Genomic DNA, 15,087 nt, shown 5'->3' with positions numbered 1-15,087 from the left:
CCCAGGTGTGCCAATAACAGGAACGAGGCAAAAAAACAGTCCAACTTCTCCTCCCTATAGTGCTTAGCCAGGCTTTAGATTCACACACCAATAGGGCCAAAACAATCACCGAAGCAATTGGAATGTACATGACATCTTCAATGCACCCGTATTCGCTAGTAGAGGAACCTGGTTTCAAGTATTTGCTGCATGTACTCGAACCTCGTTACAACATGCCATCCCGTCCACACGAGGCAAACTGTAGTCCCTTCCATATACAACAAAACATGCAAGTGGATGGAGCGCGAGTTGTCAGCGGCACCGTCCGTTTCACTAACGACTGATGGTTGGACTTCTCGTGCTACCGAAAGCTACCTCACGGTGACTGCTCATTTTATTGACTCTGAGTGGGAAATGAAAGCGTCAGTTCTACAGACACGGCCCCTGTATGAGCAGCACACAAACACTCACCTAGCTGAGAAGCTACAGAAGGTTGTGGCAGAGTGGAAACTAGAGAGGCCTGGAACAACCATTTCAGTGACCACAGATAATGCAAAAAAGATTGTTAATGCCGTCAGAGAAGCAGGCCTGGGTTCGCATGTAGCATGCTTTGCCCATACCCTACATTTAGCCGCACAAAAAGCACTGGCAGTCACCAGGTATCTCGATTATTAGGAAAAATCAGAAAGAGTGTTACTTTTTTCCATTGTAGCACGACGGCTGCGCATGTTTGAGTGTAAACAGGTGGTCCTCGATCACTGATTTGCCAAAACACTGCCTCATACATGATGTGTCGACACGCTGGAACTCCAGCTACAAAATGGTCGAGCGCTATCTGGAACAGCAAGTTGCCATTTACGCTGTATTAACAGACAAGTCAGTAAAGAACAAGGACACCTCACATTTGTCAGATCAGGAGGTGAGCTTCGCAGAGTGTGGTTAAGATCATGAAACCTTTTGAAGACCATCACTACAATGTTGAGCACTGAAACAACACCATCGGTTTCAATGATCCTAAACAATGATAATGAAGTCTATGGAAACAAATGATGACGATGCTCCCATCGTCAGAGAAATGAAGCATGCCATCAGAGAGAACATGCAAATCCGATACATTGACCCAGATCTCCAGGATTTCTTTAATAAATGCACTGCATTGGACCCCAGGTTCAAATCGCTCGCTCACTTGGAACATGCCTGTCACCAGAACGTCTTGGAAGATCTCATCACAGAAGTTCTGAGCAGAACAGAGCAGATATGTATTTAATGTTAAGGTTGTTTTTTATTTGATATGTGATCTGTCATGTCTTAACTGAACATGTCGTTACAGTGTTCACTCATAAAACCCAATCATTTACTGTTGTCTTTGCAGACTGAGACCACAGAGACAACGCAGGACCGGCCATCAACATCACAGGCTACTTCCTTACCAGAGATGCCACAGTCTGAGACATCATCCTCCCCACCTCCTCCAAAGAAGTCAGCAATGCCAGAAGTCTTTGGCTCCCTCTTTGCAACTGGTCAGAGGAACCATCCTGATTTGAAGCAGAAGGTGAAGGAGGAGGTATATGCCTATGTAGCCAAGGAAGGCACTTCTGTGGAATCCGACCCGCTTGGCTGGTGGAAGTCCAATGAAACAATATTTCCAAATCTAGCAAAGTTGGCCAAATGCTACCTGGCAGTACCTGCCACCTCCGTCCCAAGTGAGAGGGTTTTTTCAACGGCAGGTGACAGTCACTGCCACAAGATCTACCCTCACTAGTGAAAGTGTGGACAAACTTGTGTTTCTGAAAGAAAAAAAAAATACAATGAAGCTACCCTTCAGAGGTAAATGGTCTTGTGATAGACCAGATACTTTCCTTGATCTTTTGTGGGGAAGGTCTCGCCGAAGTAGAATTTGTTATTCTATGTCATTTCCACTTTCATAAATAAGAGATGCTGTATTTTCAGTTTTATAAACAAAATAAGACATTTATAAGTTACATGGAGTCTGGAAAAGATGTGGAGTACTTATTGTTTACTACTTTACACACTTCAGGCTGTTGCAGCTAGCTCAGGGGAGAGACTGTATGACTCTGATACAGCGTGAGACATGAACAATAAAATAAAAAAAAAGGTTTAAAGTTCTCAGTGCTCCAGACAGTTTTTGAGACAGTGCAAGCATCTTTTTGTAGTACTCTGCATGTGCGACCTACACATTTGGAATTTATTGGGTGTGTACAACGTCAGCATACGTTAGCAACGAGTCATAGATACGACGCTCTGGATAAAAGCGTCTGCTAAATAAATGATTGAATGCACGTTCAAGTAAGACAGCGATATCAGCGAGCCCTCAGCATTAGTACCGCAGCTAAAAGTCTAGGAAAGTTTAGGCTATTTTTTGCTATACTTAAGACTACGAACATGTCTTAATAGCCTACTTATTTAGCACTGGTGCTGCTACTGTATTCCTGCCTGTGTTTGCGCTGTTGCTCAGCTCGTAGCCTATTGTGTCGTGGTGTATGAGGACTGATCGACAAGCGCATCATACATTTAAGACATTTAGTTTGCATGTAATGAGCGAAGCAGGTTCAGGCATGGCACTCGGGCAGCGCGCGTCAGATCACCAATTGCCGTGCGCTCAGACCATAGGCTGAGCTCAATAGGCGGCGCTATAAAGTCGCTCATGCACGCATACTCATTGTCGAACCTGCTCTCTGTGTTGCTGCCGTTGCTGTGCGGTCCGCGGTTTCGATCGTCTATCTGTTGCCTTCGCTTGTCTCCCTTTTGTCATGTCCTCCTCGGATCTGGACGATGCGGGCGTTTCTGGGGATCTGGTGGACTGTCTCAATCTGCCCCCTGAGGAGGAGTCTCCATCGGAGGATCTCTACGCGGATGGCGAGGACTCGGGGACCCAAGTCAGACGTAGTTCGCGATTAGCAGGGAAAGCAGCCAACATGAAGGACTGGCCGGTGTACAGGATCCTGAACCCCCTGTACAACAAGGGAATAACACCGCCCTTTGGATGCAGCCACGAGGATCTGTTCAGGTTCTACCTGGAACAAGGCTCGGCTGCTCCATCTGCACCCCTGGGTGCTCCCCCGGTGAAAGAATAGGCAAAAGGGAAGCGGGGCTACTGCCATGCTGCCTGTGAAGAGGGCTCGCTTCCAGGAGCCAATCCCATCCACAAGCGCCCCCCGTGATCCCGTGCTGGCCGCCCTCTCGGACATTTAGCTGTCCCTCGGTGTCATGAGTTCCCGCATCGCCGTCTTGGAAGCCGGGACGTCAAGGGATCCCGTGCGGCCTCCGACCGAGACGTGGTACCACGGAGGAGCCTGGCCTCGGCTGTACCGGCTGCGGCCTCCGGTGTACCGTTCCTGTCCCCCGCGGCTGGCGTGTCCATACAACTGAGGAGCCAAATCCGGAAACCCTTCCTTTTACAGTCCCTTAAGTACTAGGTATTTACATAGAAAGTAAAGGGTATGTTTTGTGTTTTATTGGGTATTACCGATTGGTACCAAGGTGGTAAATACCTAGATCATTCGAAGTATTTACCCATTAACTAAATACTAACGTGCTGGTCATTACTGGGTATGTTTTCTGTATTATTGGGTATTACCGATTGGTACCAAGGTGGTAAATACAGCGATAATTTGAAGTATTTACCCATTAACTATTTACTAACGTGCTGGTTATTACTGGGTGATTTTCACTGGTCCTAATTAGGTAAAGACAGAAGACAAAACTAAGTATTTACCTGGAAGCTTATAAATATTACTATTTAAATACCGCTGGTAGTAAGTTGGTATCTACAGGAGATATATATGGTAAGTTATAATGTGTTATTGGGTAAATACCACTGCTACTAAGTAGGTAAAGACGGCCAAGCTCCAGCAAAATTACAACAAAAAAAATACTCTACTCTACTATTATCCTGCAGTTACCTAAGGTTAATGTCGGTAACAGTCCACGTCTAATGAGAATATAAGATAGTACTTTGCAATAAAATACCTTTTCAGATACATTAATCGATGATGGCCTCATTTACTTGGCTGGTATACCTACCTCCGCGGGAAGAGTTTCCTCTACTATAATGGTAAATCTTCTTGGTTACTGGGTATGTTCCTGTGCAAAAATCTGGTACCGTTATTGAATAAGCAAGAAGTCAGGTTTATTCTACATGTCGTCCATCAAGTAGCCCTAGCCCTAGGAGCTAGCTAGCAAAAACATCAGATCGTGGAAATCAACAACAGGCCATGCTTTTATCTCAATATCATGCCACAAGTATGTGTATAACTTGTATAAATAATCTACTCACCAGAAAGGTTTTCCCAGAAAAGTAGAATCCAACCAAAAAGCTTGATCGCCTTTGGTCAAGGGGTCTGGGAGTAATTTTCCAGTCTCGCCTGTATGGCTCAACTTGGTTGACATTGTTGATAGCCTAGTAAATTATGTTACGTTGTTTGTGTGGCCAGATTCAAATGAGTACAAAATAATGCAGGTACATCCAGACTGACTAACGTGCCTGGATTGTAATGCATCGTTTTATTTTTCTTACTTATTTTGTGAACAAAGGCTGTGTTGCCAACTCAGTAGGTTTACGAGATGGAAGCCAGGTAGAGAAAACAACGATGCATAGCAATCAAGACTGACTGGATGTGTCTGAATTATTGTGTATTCGTTATAATCCGACCACACAAACAACGTAACAAAGCCTAGTAAACAGCTAACTTGTTGATTCGACTCTTTACTACACTACGAGCTAGCTAGGCAAAAACACCTCGTGAAATGCAACAGTTCATGCTTTCATCTCAGTATCGTGCAAAAAATATATGGGTGGTATAATTTGAGTAATACAAATAATTCAGTCACCAGAATCATAGCCAAAATATCTACTTTGAAGGTTTCCGCAAGTCCCCTGAAGCGGAAGAAATACGTAACGAGAAGGCGGGACAAACAAAACAACCAATGAATGGAGTAGTCGTCACTAATACGGGGTGCAAACTAGACCAATTTTAAATGCGAACCGAGAAATGCTGAAATTGTCTAGAAATTCGATTTTAATACGTCACAATCAACTTCTGGAACGTTGAAAATAATAAAAACTGCCACGCCAAAAGAACTCACGCTGTGGGGGCAGTGAAGAAATTTAGAACTCACGTTTGAAAGGGTTAAGTGGCTTTGCAGCTTCGCGGCTTGGCCACCAAATATAGCTGCAAGCAGCAATGGAGGGGCCAAGCAGTCCAGAGCAGTCCTCCATAGCACTTGCGCAACAATTAAGTCACAACAACCTGTTGCACTCATGCAACACACCAAGTTTGGTTGAAATATCTGTTTGCATTCAAGAGTACTGAGTGTTCAAAGTTGTTGTTTTTTTTTTCTGGTATAACACCACAGGCCTCCTCTGCTCCTCGTGGGAACGATGGAACCCAACTTTGGTGACAATCGCATAAATGGTTGCTGAGTTACGCTCTCACGTGTCTTTTGCGGCTTCGCCGCCGCCTTTGATCGGCTCTACCGAACAAACCGTTTTGAAAATGGAAAATCCATCTGAAACCTTTGTGAAGCTTGGTCTGACGATCATCTGTGCCAATTTTAGTAAACATTGGACAAAATTTGGGGCGTGTAAAAGGTTTTTACACTTTTCCATTAAATCCAAAATGGCGGACGCGTCAATTCGGTTGTTATGAAATATTATCGATGGTCAAGCTCGATATCTCACAAGACATCAACAGACAAATAAATTACTTTATTAAGGTAAACACTTCAACATTTATTAGGCAAAACACGTTTATGCTTCCGGCCACGCCCCCTTTTAGTCACATGACACCATTTTTGGAGGACATCCTTAGAATAAAGTTCCGAGAAGGCTTACCAACTTTGGTGTCACTGCATCAAAGAACTGCTTAGATATTACTTCATTTCCTGTTTGGTGGCTTTCCTGATGAATTTGATTGGCTGTCACGGACAAACGGTTGTGGAGATCAAAATGCTCTACCATAACTTTTGTGCGGCTTAGTCTGAAGATCATCTCTGGTAATTTTTAAGAAGATTTGACAAAAATTGTAGGAGGAGTAGGCTTTCAAAGGTTTTTGATAAAACCGGAAATAGCGGACACTCTATATAACCGGAAATTGACGCCGTGGTGTGCATTGAACTCGGCTTGATCCACGGAATCCAACGGTATCTCAGTTTTGAAAATGGGTCATACGGTTCAAAAGTTGCGTGTGTAAACACAAGTCCAACTTTGACCCGTTGGTGGCGCTAGAGTACCCAAGTATGGGACATGAAACTTTGTGAATTGGACCAGGGGACTGTCCCCAATGAGTGTGCCAAATTTCAAAACTTTCGACCATGCGCTTATGGGGGCTGCCATAGACACCCAGTCCTAAGAATGCAGCTTCGCTGCTTGGCCCCTAATAAAACTAACAATAACAATAGGTTTCCTCCGGACGGAGGAATCCTAATAAAACGAACAATAACAATAGGTTTCCTCCTGACGGAGGAATCCTAATAAAACTAACAATAACAATAGGTGCCTCGCAGCTTCGCTGCTTGGCCCCTAATAATAAGAAAAGGTAGAATCACTTATGTGGCTTCGCGGCTTGGCCACCAATAAGAAAAGGTAGAATCACTTATGTGGCTTCGCCGCTTCGCGGCTTGGCCACCAATAAATATAGCTGCAAGCAGCAATGGAGGGGCCCAGCAGTCCAGAGCAGGACATGGCCTCCATAGCACTTGTGCAACAATTAAGTCACAACAACCTGTTGCACTCATGCAACACACCAAGGTTGGTTGAAATATCTGTTTGCGTTCAAGAGTACTGAGTGTTCAAATGTTTATTTTTTGGTATAAAACCACAGGCCTCCTCTGCTCCTCGTGGGAACGAAGGAACCAAAGTTTGGTGACAATCGCACAAATGGTTGCTGAGATAGCTCTTGCGTCTCGTTTGGCAGCTTCGCCGCTACCTGAGTGTATGACACTTACATAATTGTGTGGGCAATATAGAATAGCAGACAGATATAAATGTATTGTTTAAAAGTTTTGACCATTCTAGTGATAAATGAGAAAACAGGCTAAAGCGTTTAGAATGTCAAGATTCATTTCACATGACCACTTCTCAAATACCTTTCCATACAATAAATGGCATCTGAAAATAACGGACACCACCACTGAAATATACATTTTATGTGTTCAATAAAACACACTTTATTTGTTTTGAACATTAAACTGAGGGGAATGATATCTCAGGAAAACATACAACAACAAACTTTCAAACTATCTACTGTAAATATTTTTTTTATAAATAACTGCGAAGCAGAAGATATATAAATGCATAAACTCAACTGCAATCCCTGTTGAGAGACGAGAGGGAGAAGACAGGGAGATAAAGAGGCAGGGGGAAGACAACACCAATAAACACATCCTTTTCCATCTACGCCTTGTCGTGATACTGGTCACACTCAGATGACTGCCAAAACTGAAAACAGTTCCTATTGCAAAGCAAGCAAAGTCGTTTGCCATTAAATTTAGTCGCGCAAGAAACTACTTTTGTTTTATTTTCAGTCCTATTTTTATGATTAGCATAGCCAGGCAGTGGTTCTCAAACCTGTCCTCAAGGACCACCTGTTCTGCATGTTTTAGATGTTTCCCTGCTCCAACACACCTAATTCAAATGCATGTTTGTTACCAGGCTTCTACAGAGCTAGATAACGACCCATTTATTTGAATCAAGTGTGTTGGAGCAGGAAAACATCTCATGTGCAGGACAGGTGGTACCTGAGGACCGGTTTGAGAACCACTGTGTTACAGGATTTTTTCCATTCTAGGGACATGGGTTGTGTGAAGTGACGACAAAGGAGGGACTACAGGTTTTAGAATAATAATCTGAATATTATGAGTATTAGTCTTAATAAATGACTAAATATATTGTCTTATGGGAAACAGAAACAAATAATATACATTGATGCATACCCAGATGTTCCTGGCTGGGTATCAGGTTCAATCTCATTTTTCTATCTCCTCCTCTTCCTGGTCTTCCTCCAGCAGTTCCTGGTTCAGTAGATCCTCCTCCTGTGTGGTAATGAACAGTCAGCTGCCTCCTCCTCTTGCAAGGATAGTCTTCCTTCACCTCTACAACACACCTTACTTGCGAATAGTAAGATACAAACATCCTAAAATCATGTCTGTATGATGGATGAATAGCTATCTGCAAAAATATAGAAGGATGTTTCATGACATGAGAAAATCAACAAGCTAAACTTATCCAACTACAGTAGCACACCAGTTTCCAGGCAGTTCTGAACCTACCTATACCAACTTTAGGCAAATGTACGGAAGCAACAACATTGGCCCAAAAAGTTACTGATCTTTAGCTAAAATATGACATAGTATTGCTGACTATTTACTTCACACACACAAAAAGTTGATATAAGAAGAGATTTGCTGCTTGCCTGTCAACAAGCACCGATTGGGTGACGTCAAAAGCTAACTAGCAGCATAGTACATCACCACTCTGTGTTGTTCAAGTTGTGAGTGTTAACTATATTTACATCTTTACATCCGACAAAAACACATATTCTGCATTATATGGGACAACTGCGGTCCTGCGGAAACATAACGTATTGGTTAGAAAGCATACGCCATACGATGAACAGGGATGGGTATGATGGGTTGACTTTCTTCAATTTTTAATGCAGTTTGACCGGTTGAAATTGAGAGCAACCATTCTCTTGACGTCAGATGTGTACGTCATTTAAACATGGCGGCGTCCAGTTCTTTTTAAGTACCTAATTTACACACAAGAAATTTCGATTACTTATAGAATATGGCATATAGTTGTATGTTATATATTTTTTTAATTCATAAAATCTATATACTATTATAATATCACTGTGTCTAATCGCAGTTCAGTTCCACTTTAATATTACAGGAGAGAAAGTGGTGGACTTAATAAAATAGCATTTTCAATGTTATATTACATATAAAACCATACTACAAACAGGTAATGCATATTTTGCTTATAGGCTGCTTGTGATTGTAGCCTCTACGTCACCATGGTTTTAATCATATTTGACATGATACAAAGTTTAAATATCAATTGGTGCCTATTTCAACTTGTAGTAGCAGTTCCCTCAACAGAATGCTTTTTATCAAAGGATGATGATGATTACGTAAGATGACGAAGAGACATTAATGACTGCTGCCGCAGGAATGGATGCAGTCAGAGAATTATGTATGGTAGCTACTGGTAGTTCTCTGTCCATGTACTTTTATGTACAGGCTTTTTTGTAATTGTCAGTTACACTGACATTATGAGAATAATGAATATAAAAACGATTTGCACATTCTGACAACAGGGCATGCTGTATACAGTGAGATGTTCATTTAATGGCAGGTGAAGTTTGCATGTGGAACAGTGAAATGTAGCTAATGTAATCTCATGTATACCCAGTTACAAGTAAATTAGTTGTACAAACTGCACCTTGTGAAGAAAGTGCCAACAACTGACCAAGAGATGGTGTAGGCCTACTTAGGGTAGAAGAATAAAGGCTAATCTCGAAAAAGATTTACTGGAACACCAGTTAAGAGAGGATGCATGGTCACAGGTGATGTTAATTGTAGGAACAATAACCTTTATGAATATAAATAGTTGCATTTTCTGAATTTCTATTTTGACCAAGAGATGTAGATGTAGCCTACTTAGGGCAGAAGAATAAAGGCTGATCTTGTAAGGCTATCAACCTACCCCCACCTCTCATATGGTAAAATATGGAGTTCAACTTGATGGCTCTCACATCTCATTGTGTAACTTACTGTGGCATTGCTAGTCATGTTGATAAGTAAGGGTCAAGATTCTGGTGTGATTGTAGTTGTTCTTAAGGAATTGTGAAGCATTGTTCTGTGGATAATTGATCTCCTGAGACTTTATCCTCAGCTCTAGCTTGTCCTACTCCTTCTTCCTCACTCTTGCTTTCTATCTGTGGTTTACAATAATCATGGCAGAGTAGGCATAAGAGTTAACCTACATTGATATCATTCATTTGCAATATGATAACATTATTTAACCTTTATTTGACCATTCTTGCTCTGATATAACACAAATCAGAATAGTCAAATACCTGTAGCTAATTCCATTGGTATTGGCAACATTTGGCTAATGTTAATACACTGTTCAGTTTCCCATCTTCCTTCAAACCATAGGGGAATTAGTTTAGGTTGTTTGGCCAATATTGACCCCCTACAATGTTGAAATAGATTTGCTGAAACACCAGTTTCAGCATGGTAGAATCATGTAAATTGTAGGAATAGCCGATAGAAATAGGCTAGGCTACTTATTGTGATTTCTATTTGTAGGCAATGAAGAAGACCAAATAAAATTTCAATTATTTGAATTTATTTCAGTGCCCAAAAGCATTTGGTCATTTCTGAGTGCATGTCCACGGCATGTAACACTAGCGACGAAGGCCCAAGGGCTTAGAATGTTGCTAAAATAAATGAAAGATTGTGACGGGAAATGCTAACGTTAACTTAGGTATTCTTCAGGGAATTAAAGCACATCAAATCGCAATTTTAAAATTCTCTCCCAGCGCATAACTAAGCAAATTACATTTTGTTTGAGATCGCTCGGCTGAACCAGGAAATGAAATGCCGTGTCTGCCAAAGCTATCGGGCTCATAAAGTGGGAGGGGATCGGTAGAAAGTTTGGCATTGAAAACCTGCTAGCGAGCAGGTTAGTTTTACGGAGTAAGTTACCATGGAAACTTACCAAAAGGTTTTGTTACCTCTCTTTCTGGAACGTGGAACTCGGAGTATGCCTCTTTTCAGGGTTAAACAACTTAAAGTTTTTACTAAACCCGCTACCTGGAATACCCCCCAGGAGTGGGGTAGATGAGCAAAAGGTGTGCCTCGTTGAGGCTGGGCCGAGGCCAACGGGACGCCAGGCATATGGCGGACACACTGTATACAAGCAACAGTGTGTGTTTGTGCGTGAATGCATGCACCGTGGAGGAAACCCAAGCCAGTGATCACAGCTCATGGTTATAAAATGTTTAATCTTTCTGTAGAAAGTGTAGGGCTGTATTGGCAGAAACCTGAATGATACAGCCCCTTTGTCACTCACACACACTGACAAAAATCTTCTTGGGTTAAAAGATAAAAAAGGGAAGGATCCATACCACCAGGAGGCTGCCGTCCCTCCCTCTCCTTTGTAGAGCATATTGTATGAACTCTACCAAGATGGCAGAGTTTAAACATTAACCTAACCTTAACTAGATGCCAGTCCCTGTGAGGAGAATGAAAGGTAGTGATGATAGCCAGACACCAGGACCAGACCTACCTCATGGTTTCTATGCTGGGGTTCAGCAGTGGAGGATGGGACCAGAGCAGCCAGGGGCCGACCCTCTTTCGTCTGTGTTTGTCCTGGGCAGGCACCAGTGGGAACTGTCAGCATGGCTATCTGATGTCCTTCCAGCGATTACAACTGATCCCCAACAGAAAAAGGAAAAACTGGGCAGCGGGTTGAGGTGGGAGGGCAAAAGGGGGGCTGGGGGGGACAAAGAGAGGGGTGGTTAAGAAGGGAGGCTGACACGAATGGAAAATGCAAGATTTTTGCAAGTGATCGCTTGAAAAAGGTAAGAAAACAAATTCATGGGATCTCCACATCTTGTGTTTTCTGCAGACTGCGACCAGACAGTCCAGCGGCCAATTTAAAGGTCAAAGACCAGGAAGAATTCAACCTTATTTTCTACACCAGCTTTGCTAAAAGGTCAATGCTATCTTATCACAGGGCAGAGCAGGTTTCTCTGGAGTGGACTGCAGGATCAGCCAGTGGCTAACCTCCCTCCCTCCTTCCATCCCTCACCCCATCTTTCTCCCACCTGGCGTGGCACGGCTCCCGCCCCTCCATCTGCTCTCTTTCACAAGCTGAGGAGAGATAGAGGAATGGAAAAAACCAGGGGAAGGAAAAACAAACATGAAGGGGTTAGCCATGAATGTGAGGAATAATTGTATTTGCTCTGTAAGAAAAAGCCAGACTGAGCACCACACAGCCTGTCTGATAGTAATACAAAATGTAAAAAATTATTGACTAAAGATTATTTTCTGTGTAAGCAAGAAAACCCTTGTTTTACAAGCTTTCTTCAAAGGTCCTGTCAAAGGACAGACCTACGGTTCAACCAGGAGAGAGTAAAGTGATTGTTTATTGTACAATTGCTAAGAGGAGATTTAGACCAACAAAGTGTCTGATGACCCAGCTAGACAACAAGCCTAAGAGGCAGACAGGAGATGAAACCTGGTGGTGGTGGGGAGGTGAAGAAGTATTGTACAATGGTAGCATGGACAAACTAAGGCAGGGACATATTTAAAGCCTTGGCAGGAGTACGATAGGCTAACGGAGAAGGCTTGTCACTGTGCTATCGGATATAAGTGAGCGGCTGATCGAACAGCTGAACCCCGATGATGGTCCAGGCATTGAGGTAGAGGAAAAAGAGAGAGCACGCATAGCAGGGGGAATGTTTAGTGAGACAGCATGGTTATTTCAATCAGGAGAGACCTGGGATGAGTACAGAGATGCTAAATGTACCACAAGTGTTTGTAGCTTAGACCCCATGGGGAATTAAATGATCAAAGAGTGTCTGCCCAGCATCCGAAGAGGAATCCCCCACAAAGTTCAGACACTGGTGGCGGTGGTGGCAGCTGACAAACCAGCCAAGGAGCAGGAAACAAAGGGACCCGGTGGTGACGGGGAGGTGGAGGGTCGCGCACTTTGGTTCCATGGACAAACTAAAGAGGGAGAGAAATGTTTTAAAAGGCACGGCATCCTTATGATAGGCTGGCAGCTACGGGGAAGGTTTGTCACTGCTAATTGATAGAAGAGAATGGCTAATCGAATTCTGACTCCCAGATAACAGCCCGGCATGCGTAAGAGGGAAAGGAGAGAGCGTTTGTAGCGGGAGGAGTGAGTAGTGGAATGGAAAAGACCAGGGGCCTCATGTATAAAGGATTGCGCAGCTTTCATACCAGAAAATAGCGTACGGACAAAACTCGAAAAGTACCTACGCACAGAAATAGTTACATGTATAAAACCGGTCGTACGCCAGATCCTGCGCACCTTTCCTTTATAAATCACAACCAACGTGAGATTGACCGCACGTGAACGAGCTACTAACCCCGCCTTGCCTCCTCCCCTAAGAAACCTTGCCTTCCTCGAAGAAACGCCGGACCAAAAATGAACGTTAAACGCCGCAGCGTTTATTCGAAGAAATACGGGGACTGTGAGATCGAGGTTCTGACAACAAAGGTGGAGGCAAGACAATGTGCCCTGTTTGGCGACCTGTCATCAGGTATTAGTGACAAAAGAAAGTCGGCAGAGTGGAAAACTGTCACTATTTGCGCCCTTTCTTGTTTTTAACCTGCAGCACTTTGAGATTTAGCTAAATGTAAAGTGGATTACAAATAAAATTATCATTATTATTATAGGGCCATCAATGCTTGGTTCAGAGAACCGGACCATGGCAGAAATTAAGAAGAAATGGTCCGATATAAAACTTTAAATGAAGAAACGAGTGGTGGCGCATCGTAACAGCATGGCAGCTATAGGGTTAGTGTGACATGCATTTCCTGAGTGATTTTGTCATTCGTTTGACAGCCTCAAAATTAACAGAAGTTATTAAGTGGTGGCGGTATAAACAGAAGGCTATACAGCATTTCCCTTTTTGGGTTTTGGCATTTTGACGTGATTATCCACTTTCATGATCAAACTTTTATTTGAATGTTTTTTAAATAGTCAACGTCATAAACATACTAGTGGAAACTTTATTTTGTAATGTTTGGTAAGTCTCTGCACTTTTCAGTTAGATTTCGCCATGTTACAGAGCCAGACAAGACTGCGTACGGTTCTCACGTCTGCTCAAAGGTTTCTGTGAAGGCCCGCACATTCTCACGTCAAGTAAATCTTTATACATCACAAAGTGTGCGTGAAAAATAGCGTACGCAAGCTTTTTGTGCGTACGCAACGTTTATACATGAGGCCCCAGGAAACTCAACCAGCTGTCAAATCAGAGCTCAACTGCGTATTGATCGACCATAGCCCTCCTATTGATTTATATTAAAGCACTTCTCTTGGCTGATGCTGATCAATCATTTGCATGATTGGGTGGAGTGACTTCTCATTTTAATATGTATGGGTCATGATCCCTGTGATGGCATTCTCCACTGTAACGAAGGGGCCTTGATAAACACCAGAGCCACTAGTGTAATTGGATATCAGATAAATATAGCTTACACAGCACATGTAATCAGGGTGCCATGCTGTCGGACAAAGGGAACATAATCAATGAGGCCTTTTGCATTACACGATGTAATGACAATTGCAAGGACGCAACCCAGGAACTGTTTGTGAGGCCTAAACTGATTGCGTTACATAAAGGATGTGTTTTTTGTGGGGAAAGTCAGATGTGTTTGTGTGTACAAGTCTTTGTGAGTGTGTGTTTGATTGTCCTGCCGTCACCTTAGAGAATCAGGATCTAAGGGTGTGTGACTCTGTTGTCCCACACAAACACAATCGTGCTGGTTAATGTCTCAATTACTATGCAGAACTCAAGTGATCTTTATAGAAACAGCGCAGCTGGTTCTACGTTCTGCTCATTTGAATAACCTCCAAAAGCTTTCACCAGAGAAATGTAAATTGTGCTTGGTTCTAAACACACTGGCACAAACTCCTAAACAGGACATTTAAATTTGCGTATTTTAATGTACATTCAGTGATTCAATCTACCATTGCCGTCAGAAAAAAGAAGAGATAACAAGATGGAGAGAGTAAAAGAGGGGTTTTAACTCGTTTTTTAATAAACTGTCTTAAAGGTCACTTGACATGAAAACTTCACTTTAGGAGGTTATTTAACATTAATATGAATTCCCCTAGCCTGCCTTTGGACCCCCAGTGGCAGGCTAGGAACATTTTAAATTTCCGAGAAAGAGACTTCAGGTACAGTATTAGGGGACTACTAAGGCCTATATAAAAGCATCCAAAAACAGCATTTCATGTGACCTTTAAATGTACTTCAACTGTCTCTCCAGTGCTTCAGGACTGAATTAGGGGAGTGGACGTGTAGGCCTAGGGTTGAACAG

At 42.7% G+C, this 15,087-nt stretch overlaps 1 long non-coding RNA gene across 3 annotated transcripts in view; it reads right to left on the bottom strand.

The window, feature by feature from the left end:
* The window catches only part of LOC146253669 (uncharacterized), a 46,302-nt gene extending 34,292 nt beyond the window's left edge, over nt 1-12,010 (bottom strand). The window contains exons 1-4 of one of the 3 annotated variants that reach the window (XR_014731852.1): nt 11,822-12,010; nt 11,297-11,503; nt 7,933-8,031; nt 7,139-7,313 (exon numbers count right to left, since the gene is read on the bottom strand). This is a non-coding gene — a long non-coding RNA (uncharacterized LOC146253669). Of the gene's footprint in view, nt 1-7,138; nt 7,314-7,932; nt 8,032-11,296; nt 11,504-11,821 lie in introns of those variants that run through there. The other 2 variants (XR_014731854.1, XR_014731853.1) reach the window with 2 other exon arrangements.
* Between the last annotated feature and the right edge of the window lie 3,077 nt (nt 12,011-15,087).

Source organism: Hypomesus nipponensis, chromosome 17 (genome assembly GCF_054491055.1).
Source record: "Hypomesus nipponensis isolate SF chromosome 17, ASM5449105v1, whole genome shotgun sequence".
Classification (NCBI taxonomy): Eukaryota; Metazoa; Chordata; class Actinopteri; order Osmeriformes; family Osmeridae; genus Hypomesus; species Hypomesus nipponensis.
Note: the sequence above shows the minus strand (reverse complement) of the source record. Positions and strands in the feature narration are given on the sequence as shown.